The sequence below is a fragment of the Delphinus delphis genome, chromosome 17 (genome assembly GCF_949987515.2).
Source record: "Delphinus delphis chromosome 17, mDelDel1.2, whole genome shotgun sequence".
Taxonomy (NCBI): Eukaryota; Metazoa; Chordata; class Mammalia; order Artiodactyla; family Delphinidae; genus Delphinus; species Delphinus delphis.
In genome coordinates, this window is record NC_082699.1 from 73,858,129 (window position 1) to 73,877,727 (window position 19,599).

The window sequence follows — 19,599 nt, forward strand, 5'->3', positions numbered from 1 at the left end:
GGGAATAAATGCCCCACTGCGTGTCCCTTTGGAAGGGAAGACAGCAGAAGAGGCCACCAGTGTCCTTTTCACCACTTTTCAGTTATTTCTTCCTCCCCTTTGGATCCCACTAGAGCCTGACCAAGGTGAATAAGGAGAGACTCTTAGGTGGTAGATTTAAGGAGGCCCTTACTCTTGGGGGCCGTGCAAGGGCCGACTGCTCAGTGAGAGTGAGGGCCTCCTAAAATGGAGTAGCTTCAGCTCCCTGCTTGCCACACCCTGGTCCTGGTCCTGGTCCTGGCATGTAGGGAAGGAATTTAGTAAAAGTATTATCTGCCAGAACGTTTGAGGGTATGGGCTTTGGAGTCAGGCCTTCTGTACTCAAATTCTGACACCTCCACTTGAGTTGAGGGATTTTGCATAACTTAACTATATATATTTTTTCCTTATACGTAAATTGGAGATAATAATAGTACTGCCCTCATAGTGGTGCTGTGAGGATTAAATTAGGGGCTACATTGATGATAACCAAGAAAGCATTGGTAATCCTAAAAGCACAATTTTAATTAGACTGTGCAAAACTGGAAATAGTAGAGACCCTAGGAGAAGAGAAAGGGATCAAATTCCCACTGGATATGTTTTTCCATTTTAAGCCTCCAAACTATTCTCTGTAGCGCTATGATCCCCACTTTACGTGTTAGGAATTTAAGAGAATAAAGAACTTGCCCCAGGATGCTCAGCTGGTATGAAGAGGCTACAGTACTTGAACCCATGTCCCCCAAACTCCAAATTCTTTGCTCTTCCCTTCCGCCATGAAGCCATCTCTGATTTGAAATCCGTGGACTGGATTCATGGTTCCTTCAGCTGCCTGTTCATTAGAATCACTTGTGTGGCACCTTAAACACACACTTGACAGAGCTCCACTCTTGAATTAGAATCTTCTGGAAATCTGTATTTTTAATAAGAAGCCCTGGGATTAACACAAGTCGCCAGGTTTGGGCATCACAGGAGGCTGGGTGATCTCAAAGCTCACTTCCACCTCTAATTTTCTAAGTATAGCCTCATGAGAAAGTGACAGTGAAAGTAATTATCAAATTGCAAGAATAAAGTGCCTTGCTAAGAAAAGGCTGGCACTTTCTAAGGGACGTAAAATTAAAGCCCAATAGATTAAAATTCCTTTAAGAAATGAGTAATACAAAGATTAAGGCACATCTGATACAGCTTCTTGAAGGGCTGCTCAAAGATTTATAGGCAGAGTATAAATCAGCTCTGATGAGAGAAGGAAGAAAATGTGTCTTATCGCTCTCATCTTGCAGTGGAAGGTAAAGTACGCAGAAAAGGAGAGTTGGCAATCGTCAAGCAAGGCACCAGAAGCGCTTTTGCAAATATTTGCAACAAAGAGAAAGCAAATCCCCTTCAAGTGAGCAGGGAAGGTTTGCTTGTCAGTCAGGGGTCGAGTGACTTCATAAGTCAAATCCCTTTCTTGGGAGTTTTTTTTTGTTGTTTTTTTTTTATCACACACACAGAAAATGAGCAAAGGAACTTGGAGTAATTAGGAGGTAATGAAGTTGTCAGAATAAGCTATTGACTAAAGAGTAGACAAGGGAATAGATGAAAAATTTAAACATTTCTAATTTAGCTGATCTGGAAGCTGCACATCTTTTGTCCGTATGGGAATTATCCTTGGTGCCTAACGAATGAGCTTTCTGGGCAAAGCAGGGAGAATCCCAGAAGACAAAGGAAGAAGGAATTGGAATCAAAGTCCAAAATGGTAATAGTGACAGTAATAGAAATTATAATTAATCCCTTACATTTTTATTCAGCTTTGCAAAGCGCTTGAACATACATTACCTAGTTCAATTTGTGCAGAAACCTAAGAGGGAGGAAGAAATATCCACAGATGTAAGTGCGGAAACTCAAGGTCAGAGAATACAATGCCTTGCCTAAGGGTCATCCAAATTACTCTTACTAGTACAGAGCTGAGGCTTGAGTTCTGGTCCTTTCAGCCCAAAGCAAGTGTTCTTTCCATTACAGATTAAGCTGGGGGAACACTGAGGGCGACTGGAAATTGATAAGAAATTGATAAGCCAGTTTAACTCAATGTTTAGAGCTAAAACGACCAGACTGTGCTCTATGCTTCCTTTCTTCCTGCATCCTTCCTTTCCTGCCAACTCGGTCCCTTCTTCCCTCTTATTGTTCAGGAGTTTGAACAGAAGAAAGTGCTTTCTCTGAGAAGAGCCTGGCTCTCCTCTGTTCATTCTGGCTGGCGTTGCTAGTGGGGGAAGGAGACTAAGAGAGCAATCATTTGCTCAGTACAGGTCCTGGGCTTTACCTATAGGGTCTCATTCGGTCTCAGAATCACTCTGCAAGGGAGGTATGCGTATGCCTCCCGTTAGGGATGTGCAGACTAGCATCCTGAAAGACTAGGCAACTGGCCCTAAGCCTGCTGCTGTGTGGTACAACCCCACCCAATCTCTCCAATACCCAAACTCATGGTCCTTCACTATTATTGCCACCTGGCAGACCATCTAGGCTGAGGACATCAGACCACAAAGATGACTGTTTAGTCTGGAAAGCAAAGGCTGGGAGGGAATACTGTTCAGTTTGCAGTCAGTGTCAGTCGAGCCCCCAGCCAGCGCCCAGCACTGATCTGCCAGCCACACGAATGAGCTGTCTCAGAAGTGGATCCTCCAGCCCCAGGGAGCTGTTCTCTGGAGGTTTTCTGGAGCAGAAATAAACAGTGCTGGTTGAGCTCTGCCCCAAACTGTAGGAAAATAAGCAAGTAAAATGGCTGTGTCTTAAGCCACAGAATTTTGGTGTAGTTTGTTACACAGCAAGTGATCCCTGGGATACCCGTTCTATACTCTTCAGAGGAGGGCTTATCTCTGCAGGTGATATTTTCCAGGAAGAGTTTGGCCACTGACAGGAGAATGAAGGGTGGAAGGAAGGGGGAAGCCTCAAGCGGGTTCTCTGGCAGAGGCTGCATCTCCTCTGTCCTTCTAGCTCTTCCTAGAAGGATCTTCTGTGCTTCAAGTTTCGCCAGGTGAACCCTGTCCCCATGCTGCCTTCCACTGCCTCTTGCCTCTATCCCTCCAGGCTAGGGCTGGGAATGTCTTCTGTTACTGCTCATCACCGTCCCTGTTTTTCCCAATTTTCCCTTCGGTTATGCAATTAATGTCCCACATTAAATTCCCACTGTGGAAAATAAATGAGTAATTTCTGTTTTATTGGTTAGATTCTGCTGATGGGTATAGCACAAGTTACAATAAATAGTCCAACCCAGTTCTTCCCCACATGTTCATTCTTTTCCATGTCCTCGAGCCCCCATCGGAATCTAAACACACCCTTACCCCTGGTCACTGGCCCCTTCTGGCCTCTCTGATACATCTCTGGCACTCTCTCCTCAACTCTCCACTTTGCCTTAGGGCTTTTACACTGGCTGTTCTCTCTGGATGCTCCTCCCTCAGAAGTGAGCAGGGTTCACTCTCTTATCTCCTCCAATCCTCTGCTCAGGTATCACCTTCTCAGTGAGGCTGGCCTCAATCCTTACTTAAAGTGACACCCATGCATCTCCCCCCCTGCATTCCCCGCCCCCCTTATCCTGTTTCTTTTTTCCCCCTATAGCACTGATCATCTTAGAACATGCTATATAATTTTCTTGTTTATCACATTTATTATCCATTGTCTCCTCTTTCTACATCAAGTTCCATGAAGTCAGAATCTCCCTTGTCTCTGGTCACTGATTTATCCCAAGTGCCTCGAACACAGCTGGCACATGCTGGGAAATATCTGCTGAATAAGTAGGTGACAATTTTATGCAGAATCTCAGTGTCCAAAGCAGAGAAAAGCTGAACCTCTCTGGCTGAAACAGAGGAAACGGGCTAAGACCCCAGGCTACTCATAGCCCACCTCTTTCTCTGCAACGTTCTCTTTAGGATAAAACAAACCCTGCAGTGTAAAACCCACAGCGGCAGGGGACTCTGAGAGCCCAGATTATTTGTTCATATGTACCTAGTTGGGCTTATAACTTGTGATCCATTTACTACAGTTTGTTTCACAAACAGTTTCTTGAGTTTTAACAGGAGATACCCCCAAGACAGTTTGGTGGGCAAATAAAAACATACAGACAAACAGATTTCTTTCCTGCAGTATTTCTCAGCGCCTTTTTTTTTTTTTTTTTTTGCAGTACGCGGGCCTCTCACTGCTGTGGCCTCTCCTGTTGCAGAGCACAGGCTCCGGACGCGCAGGCTTAGCGGCCATGGCTCACGGGCCCAGCTGCTCCGCGGCACGTGGGATCTTCCCAGACCGGGGCACGAACCCGTGTCCCCTGCATCGGCAGGCGGACTCTCAACCACCGCGCCACCAGGGAAGCCCATCTCAGCGCCTTTTAATACACTCCTGAGTGTGGTGAGTTTCCAGGAGGGACTTAGAATATTTCCCCAAATTTTGTGACCACAGGACCCTCTCTCTATGGACTATCTGGTAAGAAATGCTTTGGGAAATGCAGATCTTCTGGCTGATCTCAGTCTCCAACCTGTTACTATGATAATTTGAATCATCATAAATATTTAATTCATAACACTTATCTCAATGGCTAATATAGTTAGTAACTCCACATTAATATCACACCTATGAGCATAATTATTAACTATTAATTCTAGAACAATTAACTGTAGGTGAGCCTCAGTTCACGTTAAGTGCACTTCAGTCCTGAGAAGAGGTGAGGATGGTGTATGGATGGGTTTAGGACTCGGATAGGGTTCAGACAACCTGGACCGGCTCCTGGCTTTACTGCACATGTGTGACTTGGGACAAGTAACAAAACTCCTGGGCCCCAGTTTCTTCTTCCTTAACTGAGCTGTTTTGATTCAGTTGGGATGTTTAAGCTAATAAGGTCCCTCAGATGTGTGGCAATGAGGGAAGGAAGCTTGTGGTTCCCATCCCTATAGCCCCAGTAGCTCAGTTGGGATGTTTAAGCTAATAAGGTCCCTCAGATGTGTGGCAATGAGGGAAGAAAGCTTGTGGTCCCCATCCCTATAGCCCCAGTAGCTCTGCTGCCTTTAAGTGGCTGATGGCAGCTGACAGGCATTGTTCACTCAACATCTGCCGGGCACTGTCCTAATGCTCCCTGTCGCAATGCCCACAAAACCCAGTGGCAAACGCTCCACATAAATCAGAGTAATGAGGTGGAGACTGACTGGGGTACTTTTCTATGAAGTCTCTAGCTTCACTGTCCTCTATTAGCAACACCCCTATACACACAGACACACCAAATGTGTTCACATGTGCGTGCAGGTGCATGTGCGTGTGCCTGTGCCCGGGTGTGTCAGGGCTGAAGAACAATACATTACAAGAGCTTAAATGAATGTCAGAGACCAGACAGCAAGCAGAAGTTTAGAGAAAGGAGAGGTGACCTTCTCAAGGACGGTTGTCAGGTCAGCAGCTTGAAGGCGTCCTCAGCCAGAGGATTTCCATCTACAATGAGAAGCAGGTTCCCAAAGGTTGAGAGTGAGTCAACAGCTGAGAGGTAGAATGTCAGCTGGGTCTGATTGGTTGTTTAGAGTCAGACTGGAAAAGCGGCAAGAGCATGTCCTTCTCCAGACGCTGGCGGGAGTCGCTGAGAAATCAGATGCTGCTTCAGTGTCCTAGCACTCTCCGTCTGGTCCTTCCACAGCGATAATAGCTGAGCCCATCTCTCAGCAGAGGAGAAACTGAGCACTTGGACTGAAGCCATTCAATATGTCTGAGTCTTGGAACCTCTCTGAACCCTGTATCAAACACATCTAGAGATAAGAGCCCCAAAACGTAGACTTGCACTCATCTGGAGATTATAAAGCATGCTTCCAAAACTATTAAATCTAAAGGTAATAGATGAAATGACTTCAAATAGAGACTTGTCCAAATTCCCTTTTCAAAAACCTAGTGAGGTTCTGGCCGAGCAAGATGGTAACCGAGGATGGAGATAGGGTAATCTGTCTTCCCTGAGTTCCGGGACTTGAGGGGACATTCTGAGCCAAAATCCCTAAAATGTGCCCTAGGTCAAAGGCAAGGACGTCAATTTCAGTGTCACAGGTACACATAGGGTCACAAATCTGAACCCCACGCCAAATATGAGTGGGAACAATAGTACAAACTACTCGAGGAGGTTCTTAGGTAAGACCTGGCCCTTCCACTAATTTCCCACATGACCTTTCGCATGTGGGACGCTGAGCTTTCCATAAAATGGGCTTCAGTTTGCCCAACTGTAAAGAGTTGGTACAAGACAAAATATGGTAGATGCGTAGCGTGGATTCCTACACTTGTCATCTTGTTGCAGAGACAGACATTGTCATTCAATCAGAGCACTCTTTTCACCAAGTCCAGTTGGTGCTTTCTCAACGCTGTGCTCCAAGGAACCACACCTGAGATGACCTGGGCATCCCTGAATTAGAAATACCCAAAATTCCTTCCAGTGCAAACAAGCTTCTTAATTCTATGAAAAATAGGCTTCTTTGTGTTAGAGCACTTGGGTCACTGAGTTTTCCTCTCACTATATTAACGGCACCTTCATACGCTTCCTTCGACCTTATGATTGATGCCCCAAATGTCCTCACCATGAGCCATCTACCTTAAGGTATCTGCACCTGAAGGTCACCTGTAACCCGAAGCCCTCGATGCCCAGAGCAATCTTCCTGATGAAGCATACAGTGTGAAGACAGAGTCATAGGTGCTGACAGGCATCTTAATGACTAAACCTTGGGCACTTTTACAACCAAACACATTTTTAATTGGACTTCCTTGGAGACCGCCTCTTATGTGATGTCTTGAGGAATGTTCTTCCCTGGCATCCTTGTGTGAGGGGCACTTCACAACTTCCGGTGCTAATTATCCTCTGGAGAAAAGGGGAGAGACCCTGGCCAGCAGCTGGTTCCATAATCTAGGTCAACTCTCTGGAGTTGGTCTTTTGTTATTTCAATTTCCTCAAGCTCATTATCAGAAGGAACCTATAAACTCTTGATTAACTGGGCCCTAACCGAACAGAACACTGGATTTCCAGTAAATTTTCAGAGGCCCTCCTCTCTAAGAGCAAGAGGTAAATGACAACCATACAGGTCAGTATGAAGGAACCCAGAACAACAAAAGACGCTAGGAAAAAAGCATGTTCGACTTTGTGGCACGTGTTGTATTATCACGTCATTTTTTGTTTTGTTTGTTTTAGTAACTTAAAACATCAGCCATGTTTTTGCCCATGCCAAAAATGGGCAGGAGTTCAGGCCAGGCTTAGCAAAGATGGTTCGTCTCTGTCTCACATGGTGTCGGCTGGGCAGCTTGATGGGCTAGAGCATCCAAGATGGCCTCACACACATGTCTGGGCCCTTGGTGCTGGCTATGAGCTGGGAGCCTTGCTTCATCTCTACCGGGCATCTCTTTCTCACCAGATGGTCTCTCATCAATCAGGAATCCAGACCGAGCTTTTTACATGGAAGCCGGCTTCTAAGAATGCACATTACTTTTAGTTTGCATTTATACTCTCCAGGAAACAGCAGTCTGAGGACCACCAAGAAATTGTGGGCATCAACAATAGTGTTACATAGAAAGAATCTTTGGTTCTTACACCTACCGTTGGGATCTGATGACTCTCAACTCTCAGGCTTCTTCTGCCTCAGAGATTCAAAGTAACTAGGATGCTTAGACTGGGAAACCATTGCGTAACCTTCATTAATTTGCTTTCTTTGGTATATTTTTATTTTTTATTTTTTATTATGTGTTTTTTGTTGTTGTTGCACCGTGCAGCATGCGGGATCTGAGTCTCCCGACCGGGGATCGAACCTGTGCCCCCTGCAATGAGAGCGCAGTGTCGTAGCCACTGGACTGCCAGGCAAATCCCACGGTTTTTTTGGTATATCTTTAGAGTAGAAGTCTCAGTGTTTCACTGCGAGATTTCTCCAAACTTCTCACTACATAGCATTATGGAGTGTAAACCGTAAGTTTAAGGATGAAGCCCATCCTTCAAGTCCACTGGCCACATACTGTCTCTGAGTTTATCTCATTACCCACCTGGCTGCAGACTTCAACAGCTGTTCAGTTCCCCCTAAAGAATCCACTTATACCAAAGCACAAGTGAGCAATGTGGACTCACTAACAACTATGGAATGGAGAAAATTTACATAGCACAACCCTCAGCAAAATTAAGAAAATATATGTGTCCCCTGTTAGATGTTTGTCTTTCCCAAATTCCCTTCTCTACAGGATCCCTGGGAGTTCTTTCCCTTTCCTATTTCCTCCCACTATACCCAGGTTCCCTGGATCCTCTCTCTTCTCTGCCGAATGTTACCAGGTCCTCCAATCTTGCCTCTGTCATCCAGAACAATCAGAACAATGCAGCTCTTTCCTCCTAAATCCTTTACCTTTCTCAGTAAAACTTTTTTTTTTTCTGTTTCGAGAGCTAAGCTCATAAAAACCACGGGTAGAAAAGTGAAGAACATTCTGACCCAAGTGTACCCACCTATCCCACCCTCAGTACCAACACCATCATCACGACCAACACAACAATGTGATGTGACAGTAGAAGCCAGTTCAGTGGGCCAGGTCTGTTAACTTATTCATTTACACAACAAACATTTTTTAAATAAATAAATAAATTTATTTATTTATGGCTGCATTGGGTCTTCGTTGCTGTGCGCACGGGCTTCTCACTGCGGTGGCTTCTCTTGTTGCAGAGCATGGGATCTAGGCATGTGGACTTCAGTAGTTGTGGCACACAGTCTCAGTAGTTGTGGCACATGGGCTTGGTTGCTCCGCGGCATGTGGGATCTTCCCGGACCAGGGCTCGAACCCGTGTCCCCTGCATTGACAGGCGGATTCTTAACCGCTGTGCCACCAGGGAAGTCCCACAACAATTTTGAGAGCCCTACTGTGTTTCAGACACTGTGCTGGTCACACATGCAAGAGTGAACAGCCTATGTCTACATGCATCTCACATTCTAGTGCAGGGAACCAGAAAATTTAAAAGCATACACATTTGGGACTTCCCTGGAGGTCCAGTGGTTAAGACACCAGGCTTCCACTGCAGGAGGCTTGGGTTCGATCCCTGGTCAGGGAAGTAAAGATCCCTCATGCTGTGTGGTGGGACCAAAATAAATAAATAAAAGCAACCGTATTAGTAGAAGAACGCATGGATAGACTGAAGGGACAGGAAAGAAGTGGGGCGTTGTGATAGGAAACATGAGAAACTTTCTTCATCGAGGTAGTTAAGAAGAGTCTCAGGAGGATGGGGCATTTGGGCTGAGATCAGAAGGGTGAAAAGGAGTATTCCTTCTCTTGCCAAACTCTTGCCGACATCCTATTACCTTCTTGCTCTCAATGGATAAATCCCAAGGAATGTTCAAAAATAGACATCAACCTGAAAGACTTTAGGCTGGAGAAGAACATGGCGTGTTCTAGGGAGAGCAGATTAGAAGGAGCGTGAGGGAGACAGGCCAGAGTGAGGCTGGAGAGGCAGGCGGAGCCTCTGTGGGCCAGGTGTGCCTTCCAGGCTTCAGTGGGGAATTAGAACCACTGCAAGTGCTACAGAAATAAGGGAGTTATTATAGGAGTTAGACTTTCCATGCATGTAGGAGGTGCGGGGAAGTAGGTGTCTGGAACGGGGGAGTTGAAGGACCAGAGAAGCAGTCTCTGAAGCACAGTCAATGTGGGGATGTCGGAGGTTGTGGGGAGCCCACAGTCATACGCACTTCAGCCTCCCCAAATGAGGTGGGTGCTCGGTGGTCTCTGGAAGCTGCTGTCTCGAGAGGGTAGTCAAATGTGTATAACTGCAACCACTGCAGAGTCACAGCCAAGTGCCTGGGTTGTGGGCAGCAGCTGAGAAGATGAGCTGGCTGCAGAGGAGAGCATGGGCAGGCGGGCGCCGCTGGCCTTCTCTGCGCCCGTTCATCGCCCTATGTGACCACGACATCCTCCTGAGAGTAATATCCCTGCTTTCCTTCCACCCCTGATTTCCTCTCTTGGCCAACTCTAAACCAGAACCACAGAACAAAGGGGATTCTGGGAAACACAGATCCCGACACCCCGGATGAGGGTTTGGATTTTATTCTCATGGAAAGGAAAGCCCACTCACCTTTACAACTCCAGAGCCTACCATGAAAAACATCGGTTCTTCTCTGCCATTTACCTCTGCTTCTTCACTACCATATTCCTTCTATATTTCCTTATTACTAACACAGTTCCTAAGCCCCAAATCCTTCAAGTTTCCCTTTTTCTGGTAGAAAACTGGTATACCACACATTCTCCTCTTGAGCATTTAAGTCCCTCTCTGGAGTTAACAGATGCAAATCCATGTCCCACCCCTTCAGAGGCTCAGAGGCTGGGGTGGGGGGAGGTTGGAGAGGGGATATATTTTGTAGGCTTGAGTCAGGACACCCAGGTACTACTCAGTAGATGGTAATCAGGGGCAAGGTACCTGTCTGAGCCATAATTCGTCCACGTATAAAGGGGCATAGCCATCCCTACCTCACAGAATCTAGGGGGTTAAAATAGAAATGCATTATAAGTAGACAGCATATATGCAAACTGTCTTATTCCCAGCAAGTGCCCAGTGTAAGGAAGTTCACCTTCTCTTTTTCTCTGCTGTGCTTTCTGGAGTAACACTAACACCATGTTGGGGTTATTCATTGCCCCATTCGCACCACTTGTTCCTGCTTCTTTTCATTGCCCACCACCAAAACTGCAGCTGTTTTATGAAGCTTCTAAGCAGGGCGAACCGACTCTTTCAGGTGTCAGGCATCCCCAGTACTGCAACCCTGTAGTCACCTTCCTCAACTTTAAACAGGCATCTTCATAACGGCACCTAACTCCTTCTAAGGACTGAATGAGATACTGTATGGAAAGGGCTTAGAACATAGCCTGGCCCATGGGAAGGACTCAAAGAATGGTAAATATTGTTATTATCACAGCCATTATTACCATGTGCATCCTTCCCTCAAAGGTAAACTGTCAAGTCCCTGTGTTGTGGGTAGGAGGACCCAGCACAGTGCTGAACTCTACAGTGCCTCTCCCCTCACGTAATAAGTCAGGTCATGAGAAAGAAGCCAAATACCTTAGTCACTTTCTTTAGGAGAGCGCTATGCCCACGAGGGTATTCTTGAGAAGTCATAAAATGGACTTTGTTTTGTCTCCCTCTGATTTGAAACTCTGGTTGCCTAGGGCAGATGGGCAATTTCAAGCTCCATTAAGGACTTTTCCCAGGAGCCCACTACGTCCTTATGTAAAAAGCTAAGAAATGTTAGCTGAAGAGACAGACACATCATCATCCCTTTCTAGGATTCTCCAACATGTTTATAATTATTTTCCCAAATGTATATGTCGTGTTTCCTTTTTTTATTTATTAATTTTTATTGGAGTATGGTTGCTTTTATGTCATGTTTCAAAAATAACAATAACAATGCCCAATATGTATGGAGCATTTCCTATGTGTCTGACGCTATATTGAGTGCATTAGTTTCATTAGGTATTTTATCTTCATGCCGACCAATGAGGTAGAAGCTGTTATATCAGATTTATAGAGGATGAGACAGATGTGTATGGATGCATTGTTCTAACACTAGGTACTTGGTGGTGTGAATAATCCAGAACCCTTCCTGATATATACATACTACTTACAAATGGAAACGATGGGAGAAGTATAATAACTTAAAAAGCAAGACACATGCACATAGCTTACTTAGTATTCAAGCAAAGAAAATGACCAAGTGCCAGAAACAAGAAAGAATTGAAAGCCACTGTGATAACTGTAAAATCTCACACTGTGGCAAACCTGGTAGGTGGGGAATAGTATTAGACCTAGAAAAATGCCCACATGTTTATGGGCTTGGGTTTCAGTCTCATATAGGCATGGGAGTGTCAATTTAAAAGAATGCACAATGTGAGAGTTGCTTTTATTTGGGGCAAAATGAGGACTATAGCCCAGGAAACAGCATTTCAGATAGCTCTGAGGAACTGCTCCAAAGCAGTGGGGGGGAAGGTCAGTATGTATGTGATTTTGGTGAAGGGGGAGTACCTGCAGTCAAGCACATACTTTTGGCAGAAGGTTTCTGTTAGTCTCATGAGGGTTTCTCCTAGTCACGAGGAGCAGACGTCACCATGAAGGTGCTTTTTCTAGATAAGAGGAGATGCAAGAATTGGGCTCATAAAACCAGCTCCTGAAAATATCTAACTATCTGAAGACCTGTTCTGCCAGTTTTTCTCAGAGCACAGAGGGTCTCTTTCTGCTCTCCACCCTGAAGTCCCTCCAGGGGGTGTCGAAAGGCAGCAGCTGCAGCAGCACATGATTTAATCCTTACAGAGGCAGATGGCAAGAGCCAATTTGTAGTTGACAGGAGATAAGGCCTGGAGTCTGTGATAGGTGGAAAATTGCAACTGTGGCTGCATAAAGCTGGAACCATCACAAATTAATTCTTAGTGAAAATAGAAAGACTTGAACCACCAACCCTGAGAATTTACAAAGAAGCATCTCTCTACCCAGAGCTCTATAAAGGTAAAAAAAAAAGAAGTCTTTGGTGAAAAATAACCCTAAACTTTCATTACAGATGGGTTTGGAAACTGAACTATGTGACACAAATAGTTCAAAAATCTCAAAACAACAGATTAATATAAAAAGTGATTCCTGGTTTGTGGTAAACCTGGAGCCCTTGACAGGGGCCAAAACAAGGGCTCAGAAACACAGATTCACTCCCAAAACACAGGAGCTTCCCACCAGACAGAAAATTAGCCTTCAGTGAAGATGAATTAACAATAAAAATGTACAAAATACACAGGGAAGTGACTCACCACAAGGGAGTTTTAATAATCACAGTCATCAGGGAGACCAACTCCCAAGAATTTAAGGCAAAAGAACAGTGCAAAACAACTGCAAAATAAGAATTTTTAAAAGCAAATAGAAGTAAATAGAAGAATAGTAACCACAAGAAAACAATAAGATATTATTAGAAAAGGCCAGATTGCTTTGAAAGAGACATTAAAGATAAAGAGGAAGACATTAAAAATTGGGTTCCCAATATTCAGAATCCAATGAATAAATTAAATATCAGATTAGACACAGCTGAAGAGATGATTCGTTAACTGGAAGAACAATCCAAAGAATGCATCTCAGGGAATCCAGAGACAAAACATATGAGGGAAGCATAAGGAGACCTATGGCGTAGAATGAGAAAATTCTATCATTTAAGTAGAATATAGAGAGAATGAGGGAGAAGCAATGTTTAAAAATATAATTATGAACTTTCCAGAGTGGATAAGATATAAATTCTTGGAACGTAAGTTCTGAGAAAGAAGGGGTAGATAACTTTCTCAAGGCCACATAACCAATAGGCAGTGGAGTCAGGTTCATACTGACTCAATCTGCATGAGCTCTTCATTTTAACTAGCACCCCCAGGCTGCAAACAAGTCTTTGGTATTCTCCTTGAGGGCTCAAATCATGACTAACTCATGGGACCCTTGTGGTTGTAACAAACCTCAAACTGTATCTGGTCCAAAACAATGATAATTATGAAGGTGTCAACCCAGCATTTCCTAAAACGCGTTTCAAAAAACATTTGTCCCATAGTAAAGGGTAGGGGTGAGGAGGGTTCTCTGGTCAAATGTTTGGAAAACACCATACATGCAATATCTCTTTGTGGAGGCATAGCAAATATCAGTGTATTAAACTTTCTGGTGAGTCTGATATAAAGACTTCTGTTTGATTCCAGAGCAAATTTCTCCCCAAATACCAACAACTATTGACCTTCAGAAGTCTCTCTCTTTTTTTTTTTTGTTACAATTCTGTATAATATTGGAAACAAATAATTATTCAACTTTGTTTGAATACTTCCATTGTTATGGAATTCACTATCAACCAAGGCAGTCCTCTCTACTTTTAGACAGCTTTTATGGACAGAAAATTATTTTTTATATTGAAAGGAAATGTTTCATCTTCTACCCGTTGGCATTAACTATGCCCCATAAGATTATAAAGAAAATGTCCTGACCTTGTTAACGTCTGCTGCAGTAACAAATGACTTCTAGATTTCAGGGGTTTACAACAACAAAGATTGTTTTCTTGCTCATGTACTTATCAGCTCCGGGTGAGCTGAGTCTCTGCTCTTTGATCTTACTTATTTCAGGGCTAAAGGAGCATTGTCCATCTTGGTTAGGGCCAAGGAGAAATTGTGATGGAGGTTCCTAAAGCTTAGCTGTGGCAGTCACCACTTTCAAGTTTAACTGGTCAAAGCAAGTCATATGACCCAGCCAGTTCTCAAAGATGAGCAGATATGATCCTGACGTGGAGAGGGTAGCCAATATTTTGGAACTATAATACAATCAACTATCTAGTCAAATCTGTCATTCAGAAAATGTGAAGATAGCTACTGACTAGGTTCTGATACCAATTCCAATGTTCGGGGTTGGGGGGATCCCCACCCCAACAAGCAATTCTCCTGATACGAGTGGGTGTTCTGTAATTCAACTCAATTCTGACACTATCTACCAGGAGATAGCATCAGATTCCACAGGTTAAGTGTTTATTTAGTTCCACAAGGCTGACACCCCCTTGCCCAACTTCAGACCCCAGTCGCAAATCCCGGTTGTTACCTGTGCCTCTGACACACTGGCTATAAATCAGAGTTTCCCATCTAGACCCACTCTTTGTGTTCAATTAATTTGTTAAAGCAACTCACAAAACTCAGAGAAACATTCTACTTACTAGATTAAGGGTTTATTATAAAAGGATGTAACTCAAGAACAGCCAGATGGAAAAGATGCACACACAGGGCAAGGTTAACAGGAAAGGGCATGGAACTTCCATGCCTTCTCCAGGTGTGACATTCTCCCCAGATCTCCCTGTGTTCACCAACCCTGAAGCTCTCTGAACCCAGTCCTTTTGGGTGTTTATGGAGGCTTCATTACACAGACATGATTGATTAAATCATTGGCTGTTGGTGACTGGTTCAGCCTCCATCCCTTCTCCCGTCCCCAAGGTTGGGTGGGGGTGGGCATGAGGGGGGAACTGAAAGTTCCAAACCTCTAATCAAGAGGTTGGCTCCCCTAGCAACCAGCCCCCCCATCCAGCTTACCTAAGGGCTTTCCACAAGTCATCTCATTCACATAACAAAAGATACCTTTATCATTCTAACCACAGGAAATTCCAAAGATTTTAGTAGCTGTGTGCCAGGAAAGGGGATGATGACCAAAAACATATTTCTTATTAGAAATCAAATATCACAGCTACCATGTGCTCCTGGCGTTCCCCAGCTTCTCCGATTTCCAGTTCCTTTTCTGTTCTTTTATGACATGGTTTTGAGTATCTTGGGATCTCCCTTCCCTGAATATATTCCAGGTAATATTAATATTAATAATAATGATGACTGGTGAATATAAACCTGTGGCTGTGCTCCACTCTTTACTGGCATCATCTCTTTTAACCCTCACAACAGCCCTGGGGACAGGTGTTATTATACTCATTTACAGATTGTACAGATGGGGAAACCGAGGCTCGGAGAGCTTGATTCACTTAACCAATTTAGAGCTGGTATATGGCAGAGACTGTCTGACTCTAAAGCTCAGCCCTTAATCTCTACTGTACACACTGCATCCCTGTGTCGTTCTGTTCCCTAAATATGTATGAGAAGCTGAGGAAGAGATGACACCTTTCTAGTCTCAAGAACATATGCCATGGGGCACAAATGTCCAAAAGTGAGATAGAAATTCTATGATTCAACATTTGAAGCAAGAATAAGAATATGTTGGCACATCTTTCAGAAGCACGGTGTCCTCCAAGCACCTGGAGGTCCATTTGCACATTTAATGTACATTAAAAACCATCTGTGCGTACTTGGTGCAATGATCAACAGAGTAATTTATGGACATGATCTGGATCACAGATGGAAAAAGTATTTTACTTTCCCTGTGAACTCCGATTTTTTATAAATGACCACCTTGAGGGTTGTGTTGAGAAGGATCCTGAGGGGTTCTTAAGAAAGTGTGGCATAATCAATAAGCAATGTCTGCTAAAAGAAAATAAGAAGGAAGCGGTGCTAGGCTTAGCAAGCATTTGTCATCCTTATACTAGAAAATACCACCCATTTGATTCAGGGAATAAAGCCTCTCAGAAAAATACTGAACTAATATTTAATTTCATAAAAAGGAAGGAGAAAACTAACAGCACCTGCCATTGAGCAAATACTTTATTTCACTTACTCCATACAACACAAGGCAGATGGGTATTATGTCCCCATTTTATAGTCAAGAAGATGAAGTCTTGGAGACGCCGATTAACTCCTCCCAAGACCCACAGCTAGTCAATGGCAGAAACAGGATCCAGCTTTAGGTCTGATGGATTCTTGATGCTAGACCACAGCATGCCACCTCTAACATGCTCTGAGCCACATAAATTGTCCTGCTAGCTGAACTACCTCTTTTGCCATGATATGGCCCAATTCCAGGACGTCCAACACTTTTCTATTCCTGCCTTTCCTCCTTCTCACTGGCTGAAGACTCATTCCTCTCGGAACACAAATGGCTACAAGGCAGGACACTTTGTGTTGGACCAGATCGTGCCTCCTAAAGGTGGCAGGTTTGCATCACGACTTTACATAAACGCTCTGAGCACCGAGAGCAGGAGGCAGGCAGGAGTGTGGCTCTACCATGAGACAAATATAGAGCTGCTGTCCTTAAACCTCGAACAAGAGACTAACCCTCAGGGGAGACGCCATGCAATAAATAATTTTTGCCATGACACATTCCTTCCCTTTGCATAAATTTAACACCCCGCTCTCTGTACAATATGTGATCTTCCTGCTAACTCCCCATAGACAGAAATAGCTCTGGTAAGATGTGATAAAATACAAGTGGCAGAAGGGAAGGGAGACACGACACATAGGAGAACTTGACTTGAGTGCCGGCTTTTCTACGATGGATATTATTTTTTGCATTCTTCACAATGAACAATGTACAGAGGACACCCACAGTGGGGCGGATCACCAGTCCATGGGACCCCAAAGCATGAAATGCGTGTATTTTGGGACTCTGAGATGCTGGTTCCCTGTTTCTTCTGCCAAGTAGTATCTGGCTGCCAGTCTCTGCCTTCCTTCTTTTCCCCACAGCAATGGCTATGGACCACTTCCCTCACCGTAAACATGCAGTCCAGGCACCAGCCTCAAGAGCCAATCCTGCCTCCGGTGGAAGAGTTCTATGCAGGTCTAGCAAAACTCGTATATTCAGCTAGTATACCTCTGGATTTTGGGCTCAGTTTAGATTGCTGTGCAACTTTGAAGGGACGATGCAAATACGTATGTATGGGGTCCTTCTTTCTGGAGATCAGACCGCTAACACAAAGAAGTCTGCCTTAGATGTTTCAAATCTACCTAAACAAAATTTCCCATAATTTATATCCTCCAAAGAGGGACTTTGGCACCTGGAAAATCTTTCACTGTTGAGTAGTACCCTGTGTTCCCTTTGATCCAGATAGCCTGCATAATCTTGGTAGTCCCATCTCTAGGGAGGAAGCACACTGTTTGAGAAGAATCCCTTGTTCCTGCACACAGAGGCACCCTGATTAGGTAAGAGCATCTGTTCTATATGCCGTAATTACCAACATCCTGGTAATAGCACCTTTCCTCTTACATTGCCCTTCTCCTTTCCCATGTCATTCTGGTTGGGAATGTCAATCAAAGTAACCCATCCTTCTCCAACTCCAAGCTTCAGTGTGACCATGTGATCTATTTATTCCATCCCCTGGAAACCAGATGAGGAGAGCTCCGAGGGATGGGCACATGACTAAAGTAAGAGTAACCAAATCACAGGTATGAATTGGCCAGAAGTTTTTCAGTTTCAAGTGACAAACTTGCCAAACTTGGGTAGACAGAAAATAGAATATATGGGCCTATGCAGTAACCTGAAAACCAAGAGTAGATGCACTTCAGAAACAGTTAAATCGAGGGTTGCAAATCATGTCATCAGATAAGTTCTCTTTCCATTGACTCTTTGCTTTCCTTCACCCCCATGTCCAGGTCTCTGCATTTCTCTGCACTGGATTCACCATCAGGTACTCTCTCTTGATGTATGGCAAAAGTGCCACTAGCAGTTCCAGGCTTAGGTTCTATAATGTCAGCTATCTAGAGGAAGTAGGGCATTTCTTTCCCAATTGATGCAGTCCCAGGACTGACTCTCATTTGCCCAGCTGGTGTCTAATGGATCTATTCCTAAGCCCGATCAAATGGTTAAGCTTTTTTTAGGTGGAGTTCTATCATATGCAACTGGAAGAGATGGACCAATACCAAGGCTCCTTTCTGATGAGCTGTGGACTTAGACCTTGGTATATCAAGAACCCAGAGGAAGGAGATAAGGTTACCAGAAAACACAGGAAGACATAAACAGCGGAATTCGGAGAGATAATAAACAAGACAGAATTCAACCCTACCTCACTTTTCTCATCTCTCCGGACAAAGGCACCAGCTGCCTAATATGTGAGAATTTCTGTCAAACGTTGCACCTGCCTGGTATGGTGCATGCGTCTCTATGGCGACCAAAGGGCATTTAAACATTTTGTAGAAGTTTACTCCTGATGAGCTGGGTAGCATATTGCCTCCTAACACAATGCTGGTTGGCATCAAAGGTCAAAAGAATCTCCTGGCTACTGCTGTTATTACCTCAGTTATCCACGAAAAGCCGTAAATATTGAGCGGTAACAGTAATAACTGAGCCCTGCTGCTTTCCTGTGACCTGGGTCCCCATACGCTCATCACGTCAATTCCAATTCATGCTCATCACTCAAATCACTGTCTCGGTCTAGGTCTTATGTTCCAGTTATAGTTTTGGCTGCGGGCCTGGTATATCAGTCCCTCTAGGACTTTGTTTCCCTAGAAATGGAAGCTGTGTCCTTGAACCCCTAGCCCGTACTGAGGGGCTGCTGTGTGCTGGCGTTGCTGCAGGGTGATCATAGGCTGCCACGCTGGTGTAAGTCGAGCCCCAGACTCAGTTGCTAAGCTGCCTGCTCGGCATCTCCACTGATGGCGCCTCTCTAGCTCAACGTGCCCAGAAGCGATTGCACTAAGTCTCTTCTCCTCAATCTGCTCTTCTGCTAATGCTCTCAGCTTCAGTAGATGGTATCACCGTCTTTCCATCTGCCCAACTCAGAAATGCAGAGATCATCCCTGACTCTTTGCTTTCATTTACCCCCATGTACAGTCAGTCACCCCATCCTATTGATACTATTCCCAGTAATTTGTCAGGACCATCTCCTTGTCTCCATCCCCACATCTAGCACCTTGGCCCAAGTCACCAGCATCTTTCACCCCGACTGTGGGCCTGTCTGTTTCCATTCTTGCCCTCTAGTCCATTTTTCACATAGCAGCCGGAATAACCATTTCAAACCACAAGTTAAGTTGTCTCAATCCCGCACATAGTGTCCTCCAATTGCTCTTCTTTGTCTCAGCCCCTATCCATCCTCTAGGTCTTAGACTACATGCAACTTCCCTGGGTCAGTTTTCCCTGACCACTTTCACAGCATCCTATATGTAATCGTCGTAACGTCTATCAGAATTACCATGCATCGATTATTTGTGTTACTATTTATTGAATATCTATCCTCCCAGGTGAATTAATTTCTACAG

General features: G+C 44.4%; 1 long non-coding RNA gene across 4 annotated transcripts in view; it reads left to right on the forward strand.

Moving 5' to 3' along the window:
• Positions 1-19,599, forward strand: part of LOC132413289 (uncharacterized) — a 445,109-nt gene that overhangs the window by 316,599 nt on the left and 108,911 nt on the right. For all 4 annotated transcript variants that reach the window (XR_011246238.1, XR_009516685.1, XR_009516684.1 and 1 more), the window contains one exon: positions 4,166-4,386. This is a non-coding gene — a long non-coding RNA (uncharacterized lncRNA). The remainder of the gene's footprint in view (positions 1-4,165; positions 4,387-19,599) is intronic.